Here is an 18,820-nt window from a genome sequence, read left to right on the forward strand (position 1 = left end):
ACCCTGACTTTCTTTCTTTTATTTATTTATTTTTTCTTTAGACAGGGTCTTGCTCTGTTGCCCAGGCTGGAGTGCAGTGGCACAATCTCGGCTCACGGGAACTTTTGCCTCCCAGGTTCAAGAAATTCTCCTGCCTCAGCCTGCTTAGTAGCTGTGATTACAGGCATGCATCACCATGCCCAGCTCATTTTTGTGTTTTTGGTAGAGACGGGGTTTCACCATTTTGGCCAGGTTGGTCTCCAACTCCTGACCTGAAGTGATCCGCCCACCTCAGCCTCCCCAAGTGCTGGGATTACAGCTGTGAGCCACCATGCCCAGCCCCCTATCCTGACTTTCCGAGTGAAATGCCTCCTCCTGAAAATACTGAATGAAAGCAGCAATAATTTTATCACTATAATAATTATATTTTTAGCTACCCCTAAATCTCAAATGCATATTTTAGGCTGGAAAGCATTATGTGTCTTTTGATCACACCTTAAGTATGACTTTGATTTTCAACCATTCATGAGACAGCAAATCTCAGAGATATTTTGGGTCTTTCCCATCTTAAAAGCAGTAACTTATTTATTTCTTCCTAACACAAATTAAGTGTTGCATCAAAGAGAAAAGTGAATAGAAAAGGAAAAGCTGTCAATTCAGAAAAAAATGGGCCAAAAAATAGACATCGGTGCATGGAGACACAAATCAGAAATACAGACATTTAATAAAATACACACAAAATGTTGTTAATTTCCAGTGCTTAAAAAAACCTTAGAGTGAGCTGGGCAACGTAATTGACTGTCACTGTAGGATGTGACATGGATATCAAAAAGGTCAGTGTAATTTGAGTCTGGCTATGCAGAGTCATCATTTCCAGAATGGGAGAGATAATGTTCCCTGCCTATGGTCTGGGCTTCACCCAGGAACTATTAATGTGGCTATCAGGGTGAATTTGACTAAAGATGCTCAGCCACCTTTGGACTCAAGCACAGATTAGCAATATGCAAGATGACTCCAAAGCTACACAGCAGCCCCAACCCAGTCAAGTGGCATTAGGTCCTCTGAGAGAGTTTAGTTATATACAGTGGTCCTAATTTAACTTGTCAGTTGCTTGTCTGCACATGAGAAGTTTCAGATCACTATTATTGTATTAACTTTCTAGTAAGCAGAAAAAGTTTCTTTGAGAGTTTGAAAATCAATTTAGAATAAGGGATCTTGAATATTTCAGTTTATAGTGAGAACTCAGCTGGCTCTTGGGGTCTTTGTGCCAGGCAGGAGCCCAGCTCAAATTAGATCTTCAGCTCCTTGAAATTCTGCTGAGTGCAAGGGTTGCAGAATTGTTAGGTATTAGGCTTACTTCCTGGGTGATGGGTTCAGTTGTACTTCAGACCTCAGCATCATGCAATATATCCACAAACATGTACCCCCAACTCTAAAATAAGAGTTGAAATTATTTAAAAGAATCTACTGAGTGGAAACTAAGGCATTATGGTTTCTTTCAACATTTTATTTTAGAATAGATTCAGATTTACCAAAAAATTGCAAAAGTAGTACAAAAAGTCCCCACAAACCCTATACCCAGTATCTCTCATTATTAGCATCTCACATTAGCATGGTACATTTGTTAGTGGACCATTATTGATTCATTAATATTAACTAAAGTCCATCCTTTAATCAGATTTCCTTTACTTTTACCTAATATCTTTCCCTGTTTCAAGATTCCATCCAGAATACTGCATCACATTTAGTTGATTGTAACAGTTTTTCAGAACTTTTTTTTGTTTTTGAGGAATTTGACTTTTTGCAAGGTAATGGCCAACCAACTGAAAGTGTCCTCAATAACCAAAGCTGGAACAATTTGGGCAACAAAACAAAGTAATATTGGTTTATAACTCAAAATATAAAATAAATATTCATGAGTCCATATTGTCATAAATGAATAATTGATTGAAAGAATGAATGAATAAATAAAAACCAATCTCCCATGCAGAAGGATTTCAACTATTCCATGTAGACAATTCATCCTCAAGGAGGTGAAGCACAACTCTCTAATTTTTAAGTGTAGGTGGTACACACAAAGTTCTTCCCAAAGAGGACTGTATGGAAAAAGGAAGAAAGAGTAACTTCACAGTGAAGAAACTTGACAAACACTATCTTAGGCAAGTGTTCAAGATTAACATCAACAGTGACAAATCACGTCCATAGTTTGTGCTCCTGATATGATACGCTGAAAATGGCAGTTTACCTCTGTGCTCTTCCTCCCAAAAACTCATGACTCAGGCTAATCAACATCATATAAACCCCAACTGAGAGACATCTACTAAAGTATCTTGTACAGTTGTCATGGAACAAAAGGAGAAAAGCATTGCTGGGTTACCCCTTGGGATAAAAGGACTAGTCATGGGCATCCCTTTTATCTTTCCCAGCTCTACCTTTCTCATCAGCACCTAGAAACTCAGAGAACAAAGTGACTCTAAAACACAAGAAGACAACCCTTTTCTGTCCTTTCACCTCACTTGGCAATTAAAGGGTGAAGCCTGGGTGTGACAAGTCATCTAAAGAGCTTCAACCATCATGTTGGGATCCCTCATGTTACACATACACCTGATGGAGATGGGCAAGATGGCTCCCAATTCCTGCTATAACCAAGCTGTTCAGTTTGGAGTAAAGTGACCAGAATGCTGACTGGTAGCAAGCAAATGTGATCCACACTCACAAAAGGAATTTAACATTATGAAAAAGATCATCTTTCCATCGAAGTCTTCAGCCCTATAGCTGAGCATATAATGCAAGACTACTTCAGCAATGTGGCTATATTTGAGTATGGAAGCATTCTAGGAAAACCTTGGATGTCATTTTTTTCCCTTGATATTTGATCAATATGAAATTGATTACATGGTACATACTCTCTAATGCCTGAATATTCTCCAATTCTATTTTAATTCTGTTCATTGTTAGGAGTAGGTCCTCTGTTCTTCCCTCAGTTTGTCATCATATTTGCAGGAACCCATTTTATATGATAAGTTTGAAATATTCCTTATGAAAAGAGTACGAGGCCTACCATTATTCTTCTCATAGAGCCCATTTATCAACCCTGCCCCACCTACACATTTCCTGTGCTGCTACTAAAAAGTTGTTTTAAACTCATAACTCATGTATAATGCTAATGGAATTTTATCTAAATATAGTAAACAACAGACTGAATAATAAAAGTAAACTAAAATCATCTTTATGTACGTTTAATATTTGTAAATGTATTTTGTTCTACGTGTTGTATATCATTAGATATCCATTATTCTGCTCTAAATGAGTATATCATTAATCACTTAAGGAACATTAATAATAAAAATTTCTGAGAATTTTAATGTGATTTTGGGGGACTTTTTTTTATTTTTGTAGTATCTGAATATCTGATAGATTAATTTATTTAGATATTATTGAGTATTTTACACTGCCATCTAGTGATGTAAGCACTTACGTAGGTGGAGATTTGAGAGAAGCAATTTGTCTAGCCCATCTAAATAACCTGACTATACTTTGCCAGATCTTTTCAATGGCTTAGAGAAACTCATTTTAAAATTCTTATATTTAATGTCAGGTTCCTCATCCTTTATGGCTCCTATTTCAAACTTCAGGTGAATCTAGGCTTCCTTTTAAAAATGATGAAGTTTGTATTAGATGCATTACACTCCTCTATTTGGTGTAATGAGAGTTGCTAATATTTATTGAGTGCTCACCACTTGCTAGGCACTGTTCTACGTGCTATTCATGTATTAACCCACGTAATCTTGACACCAGTCTTAACACGTAGTTATCATTTTGCTTTTGTTTTGCCCAAAGTCACATAATTAATAAATGACCAAGCTGTGATTTAAACTCATTCAGGCTAGTTCCAGAGTCCGTGAGGCTAACCAGTAAGCTATAATGGCCTCTCTTACATAGTCTTCAGCCCCCAGCATATACACACACATACGTACAAACACTCACCCCACTGTCTCTCCAATACCCCACATGTACTCAGATGTATGGGCTTCCAGCCACCTAGGATCACCTTTCTGTGGGATCTTATCTTGGTTTCTGCTTTATACATGGGTTATCTTGGTGCTTCTGAAACTTGTAGTCTCGCAGACTTGAATAGATAGCCCTGTTTGGAGTTTTTGGTTCTTCAATGGAAGTCAGAGGATTATTTCTGTTTTGCCATACTTTGCATTAGCAATTTGAGTTCTAATCTTAAAATATAAACCAAAGCTGATTTCATAATATAATCTTAAAAGAAGCTATTTCTACATAGGGATGGCAAATTTTCTTTTTTTTTCTTGTTTCCCAAGATCATACAAAATAAGAATGAGATAGACTTAATTTTAGCACAATGATATGGGATATGACTACTTAATTGCTGTTTATAAGAAAAAAATCATTCACGTTTGTAGAATTATTAATTTTGCAACAAGATATGGCAATAAAATTGCCCATTTCATTGGAACTCTAGGCAACCCTAACAATCAATCAGTACTGGCTTCTCTACTAGCTAACTTCACACAATTCAGGGAGCTGAGTGAGAAGCATGAAGTGTGTAAATTTTGTTGGGGGAGGCAGAAGGAGAGCATAGAAATGCACCTGCCATGTTTTGTGGTGGTGGGATTTTATCTGTATCTATGTGTATGGGGGCGGGGATAGAGGGTGGAAGGATGCTGTGCCAAACAGAATAAAGTGCTGTCCCTGACCCAAATAGATAATTAAGTTAGAAAATAAAAAATTTGTATGAACAAAATAATTAAATGCTAAGTAGAAAATATTTTTCTTGCATTTCAAAACATAGTGAATGTGCTAAGTATTAGAGAAATAAAGAAGGTCTCCTAGAAACTATAGGGTATGAGCTAGAGCCTGATGGATTATTACTGAATTCTATGATTTTTTTCCCCTAAACTCCACCCAAGTTATCTTAGTCCACCTGGACTGCTGCAACAAAATACCATAAACTGGGCAGCTTGTAAAACCAGAAACTTATTTCTTACAATTCTGATGGCTGGGATGCCCAAGATCAGGGTGCCAGCATGGCTAAGTTTCCAGTGAGAGCCCTTTTATCAATTTCTTGCTGTGATCTCATATGGTAGGAAGAGGCAAAGAGGATCCCTGTAGCCTATTTTACAAGGGCACTAATCCCATTCACAAGGGCTTTGTCCTCATAAACTAATCACCTCACAAAAGATCCCATCTCCTAATACCATCACTTTGGGAATTAGGATTTTAACGTATAAATTTTGAGCAGGAATAACACAACATTCAGACTGTAGCACCAGTACTCTCACTCTCTACCTTTTAAAGCATTTAAATGGCAAATGACACAGCAGGATAATTCCCCAGTACAGGAGAATGATTTACCTGAAAGAGCTAACCTCTCAATGGTTGAAACATTGACTCTTGGGCATCAATTAATTATGCAAGTGTTATATTTTGGAGTGGCTGATCAAGAAAACTTCAGAAGAGATATTCAATAGCAACAACAGCCTTGTTCTTGTCAATGTCCTCTTCAGAAGAAATACTCTACTGAATCATTTCTTCAGGTTACTCTATACATACCTTTAGTTACAGATCCCCAAGCATGACCCTTCTGTTTTTGTTTGTTTGTTTATTTTAATGCCACTGATATTTTGGAGCATCATATAGATACAGTTATAAAAATTATAAGCAGGATATGTAAATATATACTTGGCTGGAGTCAGATTTAAAGTGTCTGAAATACCTCACTTTGCTCAGCATTTTGTTCTGCCAATCCAGTGCATTTTAATTCAATCAGGCTTGTCAGGATATATCAGATACCATCTAAATACCAGGGGATATAAAGATAAATAGAAAGTATTCAATTAAGGTGCTGAATTAATGGTTTCTTGAATTTAGGCTTTTAGACGATGTCTTTTTGATCATTCCTCGAGGCTTTGAGCTCGCAGTCTTCTAGACAGCTGGTTGACTTTAATGACACACTAAAAACACCTTTGAGCTCTCATTTATATGTTCACAACTCCTTGCTTCCGCACTAGAAGGGATGGTTTCTTGCAGTGTCTCTTGGAAGCATCTCTAGCCCCTACCAATAGCTCATAGAATCATTTCAGGAGCTCTGGTTCATCCTTTTGAAGCTTCCAGTGATGTTCATACCCACCGTCTCCTGAGATTAACCTTGGAAACAAGTAGTATCCATCTACATTGAAGGACAACGCATGTGTTTCTAAGTCCTGAGAATTTTCCAATACCTTGCAAGAAATCAAGGTAGAAGATAAATTTACTGATTCCTCTGTATTACAAATAAATATCTTTTAGTATCTCATGAAGGTTATTCATTCCCTCATGGTGACGGCTTACTTTTATTTCACATTCTAGCAGCACTTTCGTAGACACAGCTAGGTCAAAGTAGAGGAAAAGAAAATGTAAAATGGTCAACCTGGGATAAGATAGAATTTAGAGAAATGGAAGAAGGTTGACATACAGAAGAACCCCTAGGAGAGGAATTGAGAAAGGTGTTGAGAAAGATGAAGTCCATCTTTAGATGTAGTCTAATGAAATCCAGCAATAATAATTAGAAAAATGTTTTTAAGGTTTCTAATGAATTTGTAACTTGCCTGATTTATTACTTTGTATCTATTCCCAGTAGCCAGAAAAAAAATAATAAAAAAAAAATGACAATGTTTTAGTAAATCTTTTTATTTATTTGAGAAGTTAGATGTTAGATCCAAGAAATGGTGAGACTGGATCTCACTCCACTACTCAGGAGAAACGTCCAGGTTGGGAAATATTTAATCAAAGCAAGAAGAGATTGGGACAGGTCCTAAGTTCTTCTCAAGAAGGTGGTGAAGACAGAGAGAGCTCTTCTGCATTTAGAAGTTATTTCAGGAAAACATAAGCCAGCGAGATTTAAGTGATTGTATAAATCATGCTTTTAATTCTGTATCATTGATGCTTTGACATCTTGGGGCCTTGCTTATTCTGGAAAAATCACACCACCTCCTCAGAGCTAGCGAAATCCTAGAGTTACCCTTGCCAGTAAGCATGCCTTTCATATGCAAAGCAACCAATCCAGAGCGGATACCTCCAACTACCTCTTTTATCAAGCTTTTATACTCCGAGAGACTATTTCCTGCATTAATCACCATAGGGCAGATATTAGACAACTAGGAAGAGCCCCCAGGTCATAAAGCCCACCGCAATTATTCGAACTCGCCAATCCTAAATCTCACCACCCTATCTCACTCATTCTTTCCCACTGAAACCACAGTAAATGTTCTTGTTCCTGGTCTCATCTATATTTTCCTGAGTGATCCTGATGCTTCCTCAGCTCCCTTTTCTCCCACCCCATATAACACGCCCCTTCTCTTTTAAAAACAATGACTTCAAAACAAATGGAAACAAATTGTCCTTCCTCTGTCCTCTACAGTCATGGAGAAGAATACGACTCCTGGGCTTTCTTCTGCGTGGGTCCTACACTCCACTGTTTTCTCTTTTTCATTTTGGAAACAGAAAGACAGAAATAGTTTCCTTTTTTTTTTTTTTTTTTTTTTTTCTGAGACGGAGTTTCGCTCTATTGCCCAGGCTGGAGTGTAGTGGCGTGACCTCGGCTCACTGCAACTGTGGCATCCCGGGTTCAAGTAATTCTCCCGCCTCAGCCTCCCAGGTAGTTGTGATTACAGGCGTGCACCACCATGCCCAGCTAATAATTTGTATTTTTAGTAGAGACAGAGTTTCACCATGTTGGCCAGGCTGGTCCCCAACTCTTGACCTCAAGTGATCCGCCTGCCTTGGCCTCCCAAAGTTCAGGGATTACAGGTGTGAGCCACTGTGCCCAACCTTAAATAGTTTTTTTTAAAAAATTGCTTTATTGATAGTTTAAGAAAATTTAACTTCAATTAATGCAATCAATATTTTGCTACCTAGTCATACACAATAGTTTAAGTATAATAAGTCATATTTGCCCATTACAAATTTCTGATCAGCTTTATTTCAAAAACAACCCTTGGCATACTTAGTATTACATGAATCAGAATCTGACCTTTTACTTTATTTTGTCCTCAGGTGGGGCCATTTGAATCTCTTGGGAGGTGACGCCTGTTCCAGATCTGGAGGTGAACCTAACCCAGAGATACTTAAGGCTCTCTAATTCAATACCTTGAGTATCCAGAAGAAAGTCGTCCTTGCTTCTAGCCACTTCTCAACCCTTATCACAATTCTGGCAGGTACCTTAGCTGTGAGTCCTTCTACAGTTCTGCAAAGTTGAGGTGCTGCCTTGGTGTCAGTGTCTAATATCCATTTGATAATCTGCCTGGTTTCTATGAAACTGAGAGTCCGCCTCCATTTTACTAGTAACTTTGCTACATTTGCTAGAGTTTGGAATTGCGCTCCTGAACCTCGGCCCTGGGCCTGGATCTCAGAAACAGCAGATAGAGTTATCTATGGTTGACCACTCCCGTAGATTCCAAAACAGCCTATGCTTCCAAATAATTACAGAACATCCCTAGGGAGGACAGGTGTCACCCCCTCTCCACAAGCCTGTTGCTGGCTTTCTCCTCTACAAGAGAGTGCGTCAACTTTGACACTTTCCACTATAATACATTCCTGTGTGATTCAATTCTTGTTCATGTTATAATGTAGAAACTATTCCATCTAATAAGAAATTTAAATATTGGAGGTGTCTTCCTCTGTTTAGTGTATTATATTTTGAAAATATCAAATATTGATTAAAACAAAGCTATATTTTTCTGTCTTTATTTGTAGATTATAGATAGGGTTTGATATTATCGACCTTTAATTACATATATATGTTACTCACTGGAAAAACATTCCTGTTTTAAAAATGTAGGCGTTGTTTTGACTTTGGAATCAAACAGATCTGGGTTTTCATCTCAATTGATACCAGGTCAAGTTCATGAGCCTCCTAGAGCCTCAGTTTGATTTTCTATAAAGACTATATGAAACATGCATATTTAGTGCATATGCAATACCTGTTTAATGACAGCTGTTATTTTGATCCCTAGCTATTCTTCAGGGTTACTATTCTGGAAAACATACTGATTAATATATATATTTCAATGGAATATTGACATAACACAAATAATTTTATCAATTAAAGAATTCATATTTATCCATCGCTTTCACCATATAGTCTTTGCATTGGGGTTTTTTTGTGGGTCCCAATACATTTGTGCTCTTATTATGAGATGTTTTGACTTTTTTCGTTTCAGAGAGTAGAAGACTGGATCTCTTCAATGTCATCTAAGCAGAAAGATTACTTTTTGTATAGGTGTAAATGCATCTAGTGATCCTGTTAGCAAAGGATTTTAAGCACAGGATTTAGAGCCAGAAAGACCAATCAAAAAACCTAAGTTTGGGTCCTGATTCTGAAGCCTGTGTAATGAGACACTATGATATTTTAGACAAGTTCATTCACGTCTTTAAGCTTCAATTTTATCATCTAGAAACTAAAAATAATAGCAAAGACCTTACAACATTTCTAGGAAACAGTTAAATAATACAATGTAGGTAAAGATACTTATAAATGGTAAATAAGTTAATAATGTACTACAATTAAACTTTCTTTTTTACTATCAAATATAAGTCTAAAGAAAAATTATTTAAGATAGCCAAAAGAAGTAAAACTGAGTCAATATCGATAATACAAAGGGAGAAATTTGTATGTCTCATTGATGGAAAATTGATACTTTGAAGGAAGAGACTTTCAAATTATCAATACAATAGATGAGGGAATATTTTCTGGGAACTTGGGATCTTTGCTCTAGAGGTAGCTTCTGATGCTGGCAGAAACCCTGGTACGTGTGTAATGATGGATTGGGATGTCCTCAAACACACAGGGAGCCATGAGAACCTTATTCCCAATCCAGCCATTGCAAAATTAATGGAAAGGCATCTGTTTCTGTTTATTTTCCTTATATCGGATGATGAAATTAAATGAGCCATGCCTTTTTTCCATCCTGAGAATATACATTACAAAGAATGCATTTTATTGTTCTTACAGCTTGTGAAAAGAATAATCAGCCTTCACTTTTCTGTCCCCTCAAACTTTAAATATTAATGTCTGTAGCTCTGATATTCAAAAGGTAAGCTTCTTGTGGCCTCTCTGAATCTCTGTGGCTGCCAGTAATATAGGAAGCATCTCACAGTTCTGACCCTTGGTGCTCACTGTGTGTTACAGGGACAGCAATGAACTACCAAAACCTGTCTCCTATTCTACCAGTGTACTGAAAGATTACATACAAGAGTGTTCATTATAACTAAATGAACTAAATAGATAGTGTCACGTGATTAGGTTAGGCCAATTCAATGCAGGAAGAAGTGCCCTGGTCCAAAAATATGCTCACACAGTCTCTCTCCCCTGTCTGCCTCCTGGATGCAGACCTTGAGCAGAGGACCTTAGGATCCTAGGTGGCAAGTAGGTGACAATATGAAAGGAGTACAAGTTCTTGCATTGCCACTATGAAGGCTGCCTGTCAAACACGTGCATGAAACTATTGCATGGACGAGAAACAAATCTCTGTGGTTTTACACCACTAGGTTTTGCTTTCGTTTGCTATAGCATTTAATTTATCTTAATATATTCTGTCAAAGATAATATTTGCCATAAGGGTATTCCAGGTTTGACTAAAGCTTAGATAAAATATCTTAGGCTCATGAAGTGCATCAATGGAAAGGGATTAATTTCAGTTAGTCAATAACTCCAGACGTAAACTATATTTGTTAGGTACCTGCTACATGAAAAGCTTCCAAGAATTATCTCTGAGCTGGCCAATGAGAAAAGATGAAGGCAGTCCAGGCAGGCCTCCTATATTCAAAGAAGAAGGATGAATTAATAAAATAAAACAAGTAAAAATACACAAGTGTATTAATACTTTATACTCTGAATTTGATGAGTAATGGTCAGCAGTCAGTTTGGAGTGTCTAAGTCAGGGCAAAACTGCTGGTAGGGTCAAGAAGTCTGTAAGTTAACTGAAAAGCAGATGAATACTCATACTGAAGAGGGTTTAAGTTGTGAGAAGAATGAAGAACAATGAGTTACAACTTCCTCAGTCCTAGAATATCTGACGTTAAAAAAAAATGGACTAACTCCAGAAAGAGAATGTTCATAGGCAAGAGCTACTTTTTTAGTGATAGTTTATAAATAGTCCTAGTATCTAAAGTAAATAATTAGGAGTCTGCTTTTGCTTTCAGTTTCTAAAAAATTTTGGTTGCTAAAATTGCCAGAAAGTAGGATAAATACAGAGGAATGTGCGTCAGCATCAACAATGTCCAAAAGGTATGTTTGATGAATTCATATCCACAGTCTTATAATGGGAGAAGGAGAGAAAGCTATAGTAATCAGACTGAATAGTGTATACACATATTTGATCTCAAATTGAAAGACTTATATAGAGTTCTAAGTTCACCTGAAAAAGTAATATTTAATATTGCTCAGCAAAAATGTAAGAACTGATGGTCAATGACAGAGAAGTTAAATAAGGGAAGCAATTCAGGAATGGCTAAGGTTTGTTCATCCAGGGATTGGAAGTTTGGTTTTGGAATACATGTTCCTGGTGACCTTGATTTCCTTTGTGTAGCATATCTGCTGGAAAGTGACAGAGGACAGACGGCTGCTTTCAGAGTCTGAGACAGCTGGTGAGATCACTGAACCCAGAAGGCACTAAGGGAGAAAGAGATGGTTCTTGACCCTCGCAGGGCTGAGGTCAGAGCTGCAGCACCAGAGCTCTCATGGGCAAGTCTGCGTGATTCCAGAGTTCTATGCTTCACTCCCTTCTAAAGATGTTTTATGCAAAAATAAAAGCAAGCAAGACTTGAAGCCAAGTCCCTACATTAAAAAAAGCATTACTATTTAAAAACATTTTCTTTAATATCACAGCTAGGTTGTTAGTTATGAAAAGCATATTCATCAAAGTTATAATGGTATCATTTATATATCCTTGCTCTCTGTGTTCTTTATAAAAGCTCCTATGTTACTATATTTTTATCTAAAATGCTCTCGGCTCAGTAAGCAATGCCCTTAAATGGAATAAACTGTCCTATCCATTGAAATGGAAGTTACACTATTCAAAGAAAACTTTTAGAAAAAAAATCTTCTAGATTAATTTCATATGCTATAATAAAATACATTACTCTTCTAAAGAAGTTTGGCTTTTCCGGTTGAATTGGTTCCTCAGGAGTAACTATACAGTTTTTGCATATATCATCTTTATCATATTGCATCTAGACAACCATGCGCTGCATAACAATGTTTTTGTCAAAGACAGACCACATGTATGACAGTGGTCTCATGGATTATAATGGCGCACATATAGAAATCTGATATATGGCACTTGATATTGGCATTGCAGATTAAATAAAAGAATTGTTGATATTCAATAATGGTGCTAGGACATTTGGTTTTCCATACAATAGATATAAATAAAAATATATATGCCATCTAAGTTTGTGTAAGGACATTCTTCAATGTTTGCACAATGAGCAAATCATTTAACAATGCAGTTCTTAGAATGTATCCCCCCTATTGTTAAGTGACACATGACTGTATATGTATATATATGTACATACACACACACACACACACACATATATATATACATAGGGATGATGATAGTGTGACCTGCTGACAATATAAAACAATGCAAAAATGAAAACATGTCGGAGTCATACAAAAGAATGCTGTAAAAAGTCTCCTTAATTAAAAGCATGCCCTAAATTCTCCTTTAATATTCAGAATTAACTTGTTTTGCTATTTCCACAATGGTACCATGGGTTGGAGTTCTACTGTATATGATTGCCAGTGGAGATGTAGAGATCATATTCCATTCATTTGTCAATTTCTATAGCTAATGTCCACAGTTCACTTCATTAGTATTCAGGAAGGCATATGTGAGAATCTCTGAGATCTGTTTTGAAAAATAAAAGGGTTCTTTAGCACATTCATCATAGTATTAAGATATGATTTATCTTCTTTGACATTCATATCAATATATTACCAATTATTTTTGATTTACAATGTATAAAATTGATTTCCCAAGATTTGTGATAATTTTAATAGATTGAGAAGATATATTATTGGTTTTTAATAGTTTGTAGTTCTCGTTTTATTTCTAGAGGAGTTTATTCTGTCCTTTGAATAATATTGCAGGATCCCTATTCCTCTAGAATCTCTATAATAGATACATATTTGGATATTATTCAATCTAGCTCATGCTTATATGAAATATGAATATATATGCAGAACAAACAGATACACAGAGCTTAAACTTACAAAGCAGAGTAAAATATGGGGTGAACTAAACTTAGAGCACACAACTCACATCTTCCCACTCTTTATGATTGGGTAGAAGTCACCAACAAGACATTAATTAGCCCATATGTTAGTTACTTCAAAAATCCACTCAACTGCGTAGCAACACCCTATTTATAGGAAATGACAAGGATCATTTAATACTTGCAAACTGTCCTTAGCACAGAAGAATTAGAATGTAGGCTGAACTGTGACACCTTGCTACCAAAGATTGGTCGGTTGCAGAGAGATTCATCATTCTGTCCTATCTCAGTATCTTCCAAGAGTAGGTAAAAAAAAAAAATCTATTTTTTAAATGATCTGACAGCAAACCCATATGACTGTGCTCAGAAAAGAATTAAAATCCTACAGTTAAATTTTATGGACAATGTGACTAGTTGAATGCCTGTGTGCCATTACTAAATCAATATAGACTGAAACAAAAAGAAAGACAAAACTGGTATTTCAGGTACTGACATCGCTACTGTCTCTCTAAAGACAAGCATCTGTAAGTTAAAATGCAACCCAAAAACATCATAAAATTGCTCCTTTTTAAGAACTACTCTATCTTGCCAATAAAAACTGACAAACTTTTTTTTAGAACAAGTATAAATTTAACATAAAGCATTTAAAAATTCAGAAAAGTTCTTAAGAGCTAGCATCTTTGGATGATGTACTGGAATTTCTTATTCTTTCTCCTGTGCATTTCAATGAACTTCCTCATTGTCTTGAATACTCCCTAAAAGCACCTGCACAACTCAAGTGGCACTAACAGTAAAGGAAACCTGGAAGGAATGGGCACTTTCAGAGTGAGTGGATTTTTCCTAGATTTATGAAGTCTTTTTAAGAATTTTCCTCAGAATAACTATCTTAAGGAAAAACTAAATACATGTTAATACCATATTGACAGAGATAACATTAACTGAGAAATTCTATTAATAATTAAATCATCAAGAAATATTATTCCTTAGTTACTGTTACTGTTTTTTTAAACCTACCAGAATAATTAAGTTCCTTCAATGTGAGGCTTATGTTTCTTTATTTTTAGATCTTCTGGAATGCAAATGGAATTCGTTATTTAGGCCAGTGTCCAATATATATTGAACAAATTACAATATATTGAAATTTCACGTTTCCTGGATTTTGAAGAATTATACTATAAAGGCCATTTCAGTCAACACATTTATATAATAAAACCTCGGCTCAAAGTATCAAAAACAACATATTTCATAATGTTTCATAATGCTAGTGTCTATTTTTCCTACTGAAGGAAATATATACAGATTTTGTTTTTTAGAAGTCAGAAATTTCCCCAAAGAGCAGCCTTCTCTGGGGTAACAGCAACTTTCAAACTGTTATACAATCCCAGCATTCCTTGGAAGTATCTCTGGGACTGATGGAGATACCAAAGACCTGCACTTCTGCTTTGATCAGAAAAATTGCACTTTAATATATTTTACATATAATATGATCTTGTTTAAAAGCATGTGAAAATCTAGCCTAGTCTGGGCAAAGAATGTATGACTAAGACCCCCTAAAACAAAGAATGTCTTTAAAAAGTGGGAAAAGCATATGAACAGACATTATTTTTGTTTGAATTATGTAATTCATTCATTTTTATTTAGTTTTATTAAGCAATAGTAAAGCAAAATGAATCTGAACATGCTTGTGCACTTAAACATCTTAAATGAAGTTATAGCATTATAGATTAAAGAATGATTCAGGAGGACTTGGTTCGGGCAACAGGGACAGACAAAGAAACCAAAGCCAGTAAGCCTACCTGTCAGAATTAAGCAGCTTTAAGGTCTAATTCACCAAATCATTCCTTAGTTAAATTTAAAAAATCAAAATTATGCAAAGTAGTAAATTTTGAAATGAAAACTTTCATTAAAAAGTCCATAATTGAAAAATGGAACAGACATTTTTAAAATGAAGACATGCAAATGGCCACCAAGTATATTCAAAAGTGCTCAACATCACTAATCATCAGATAAATACAAATTTAAAACCACAATGAGATAACATCTTACTCTAGTCAGAATGTCTGTTATCGAAAAGACAAAAAATAACAGACATTGGTGAGGATGTGGAGAAAAGGGAAATCTCACACATTTTTGGTGAGAATGTAAATTAGTACAACCTCTATGGAAAACAGTATGGAGATTTCTAAACGAACTAAAAGTAGAACTACTATTTGATCCAGCAATCCCAGTACTGAATATCTACCCAAAGGAAAAGAAATCAATATATCATAAAGACAAAAATTTGTTTCCTATCATGTTGAGTGGGGGACTTTGGGGGGCAAGGTTAATAGAATAAATACAACATTAATGTGGAAGTTCATAGATTAATATATACATGATTTTATATAATTATTTTTAAGTCCTTTGTGTTAAATATAGCAGTTATTCTCTTTTTATTAATGAAAAACAGTGATTCCTAAAAGTTGATTACATTGTTTCAGGTTGTGTAGTTAGTATTTGGTGAAGCAGAGACTTAAACTCCAAACCTCTTAGTCTAGGTTCAGCGCTACTTTCACGTCATTGTAGTCTTAGTACCATTCTGGATGTAGACAAGGATATTACCAATTAAGCACTGCTATCAAATTGTCACATGCTTTTTTCCATGAAGATGAAGCAACCCTCAGCATAAAATGGGCTTTTCACAGATTTTAGGTAGTGGTAAGTAGAACTACACAAGTAGGCTGTGTAGATCATGAGAAATTATGTTTCCTGACCTAATCACCATGATGAACTCACTTAATAATGGCCAGACAATATCTAATTCAAGTTATGGTAAACATACTCTGTTAAGTGTAACCATAAGTATGTTAAAATTTTAATTAGGCGTTTTTTCTTCTGTATTTTGTGAGATCAAAACAGACAGGTGTGCTTATTTAATGTGGGAAATGTTCAGCTCTGGAGATTAAAAAAAAGTTCCTGTTAACATTAATGGCTCATTTCCCAACTGTCATAAACTCCTAACCAAATTTAAAACATTCCCCTCATAAGCTCACCATCTCAGATAGTTAAAAATATATATTTATTGTTGTTTTTGTTGTTATTGCTTTTGAAAAGCAATAATTATAAGTGGTTTTAATGCACTTGCTACATAAAGTTTCATCATTCAAGTTGAATCTTCTCATTAAAAGAGAGAAAAAGAACACATGAATAGTCATTTCTCTTAAATTGCTATTATTTTTTCTCAGAAGAATTTAAGAAAATCTGTTCATTAGATTTGTATTATTATTATTAACAAAAACTAAGTTTCTCTGAGTCTTATATACTAATTTAAATTGACAATGTTCAAAAAAAGTGATAATAGATGTGGGGAAAATAGTTTTAGAGAACTGTCATGAAAATGTAAGTGATAAATGAGGTAACAAGGAAACATTAATAAAAGGATAAGGGTTAGAAACACACAATTCTGTGTCAAATTACACTGCACTGGATAAACAAATTCAGTGAATCATGTTTTGACTGACAATGTACTTAACCAAAGGCAAAATGTGAAAACGAATTAAAGAAATATATCCCAAAGAGCTGGAAGGATTGGAGTGACAGTTGGGTAGATGAAATGTACCAGGAAGTGAAGTAATTGTATATTTGAGCAAGTCATGTGTCAGATCTGCAAGGGAATGAATGTTGTTCAGACCCTGAAAGATAAAGATAGAAATGTGTTACCAAAAGAATAATACCTGAAATAAAACTGAATATCTGATTATTAAACAATTTAAAGGTGTGAAATTAGCACTGAAAGTCAGCTTTACAGGAAAGGATATTTAATAGTGTCCACCAAAATGCATGAGCCCAATCTCATATGAAATTTAAGTAGTTATTGATGTTGTACCTACGTAAATTTGAGCCTAATAAAATGGATGGATGTTTATTTCCCGAGGTACCCTAGCCTGCCAAAAATTCTGAAAAGATAACTGCAATTTTGTACCCAAAGAGAGTTTTGAATCATTTATTTGAAAACTTATTAAGTAAATAGGTTATGATTTAGTATGCAATGTCACATGTTCAGGTTGGCTACTTGCAATACATTGTAAGGAAGAATATTGCATAGAAACACTTGACAGTAAAATCGTTCTGAAATATCAAGTTTTTTTTTATTGCACAAATTCCTCATATATTTGGTATTCCAGGGAAATAAAAGCTACATATTGCTTCACTAGCTGAGTTGAGCCACCCCATTGCTTTGGCAGTTAATAACTATGAACCATGTTCAACACCTTGAGCAAATGAAGACTATGATGGATATTTCATTTATCTTATGTTAGAGAGAAGATAATACCTTAAAATGAATGCAGCTGTCTCAACCTGATAATAACTCTGAATTCCATCAGAAAAAAAAAATCCTATCATCATTGAATAATTGGCTATATAAATTAGTGAAACTAGTAATCAAGAGATTAGGAAAAACTAGATCACATTGAGGAAAAGTCCGCTTTAAATGTCTATCCGAACCAGAAAACTAGTATTTTTGAGCTCAGCTGCCTATTCTTAGGAAAATGTAACTAGACTATAAATTCTTTCTTCCCAATCTACTATCAAGCAGTTGCCAAAGCCAAAATCTTGGGTTCCATCTTGGACTCCTATCCTCCTTAACATTTGCTAATTTTAGCCTCATCTGTCAACACCATCTCTCTCCTGAATTATTGTAACCGCCCCTAACAGTGATGCTTCTGTCTCCTGCCTTGCCCTTGACCAATGCCTGCATTGCCCTGCCATGAAGGGGGATGACAGTTATTACACTGTTGTTTTTGCCTGGTAGTTTGTCAGTTACTTGTGCTAGGCCAAATGTGTTTGAGTATCAAGAATAATGTTATAAACACTATTAAATCCTAATACCTAGCACTTACTATGGACTGGTTCAATATTTTAAAATTAATTAATGAATAGATGGTTGGATGGATGCTTGGAAAAGTTCTATGCCTGTGAGAACAAAATTATAAATTATGAGTAGCAAAAGAAATATTACCTCTAGACATACACTTTTGGTGTATGTCTAGTACACCAAATAAGGTCTATAGAAATTATGAATTTCAAAAGATAAATGAATGCAAAATGTTTTCTATTCTGAAGTTAGAGTGTCACCATAAGCAAGGAGAAATAAAATGATTAATGTAGGATCTGAGAAAATGGATGGTGTACCCAAGCAAATAATCACAGATATAGATTGTACTGTCTCCATTTCCAACTTGACAAGTGAGATGTACCATCTCATCATGGAATCCTTGGCAATACTGTTTTAAAATCTTTCAGGCTTTAAAAAAAATTGTCCGTCTTAACTGTCAGGCCATAAATAAATGTTGCCATGGCGTTACTATGTGTCTGTTCCACTCCACCAATTTTTGGATTTTTTTTTTCTGTATCCTGAGAAAGACAGTATAAAGTAGCAAAGGAAATGGTAGAAAGATTTGTTTAAAATTTCTTGGGAGCTCAGTTACTGATTGGGATGCTTGGCTGAAAAAGATTAATGGTAACTGGAATGACTTAGGACTCTCCTTAATTGCTTTATCAATAAAATTACAGC

Source organism: Rhinopithecus roxellana, chromosome 6 (genome assembly GCF_007565055.1).
Source record: "Rhinopithecus roxellana isolate Shanxi Qingling chromosome 6, ASM756505v1, whole genome shotgun sequence".
NCBI lineage: Eukaryota > Metazoa > Chordata > Mammalia > Primates > Cercopithecidae > Rhinopithecus > Rhinopithecus roxellana.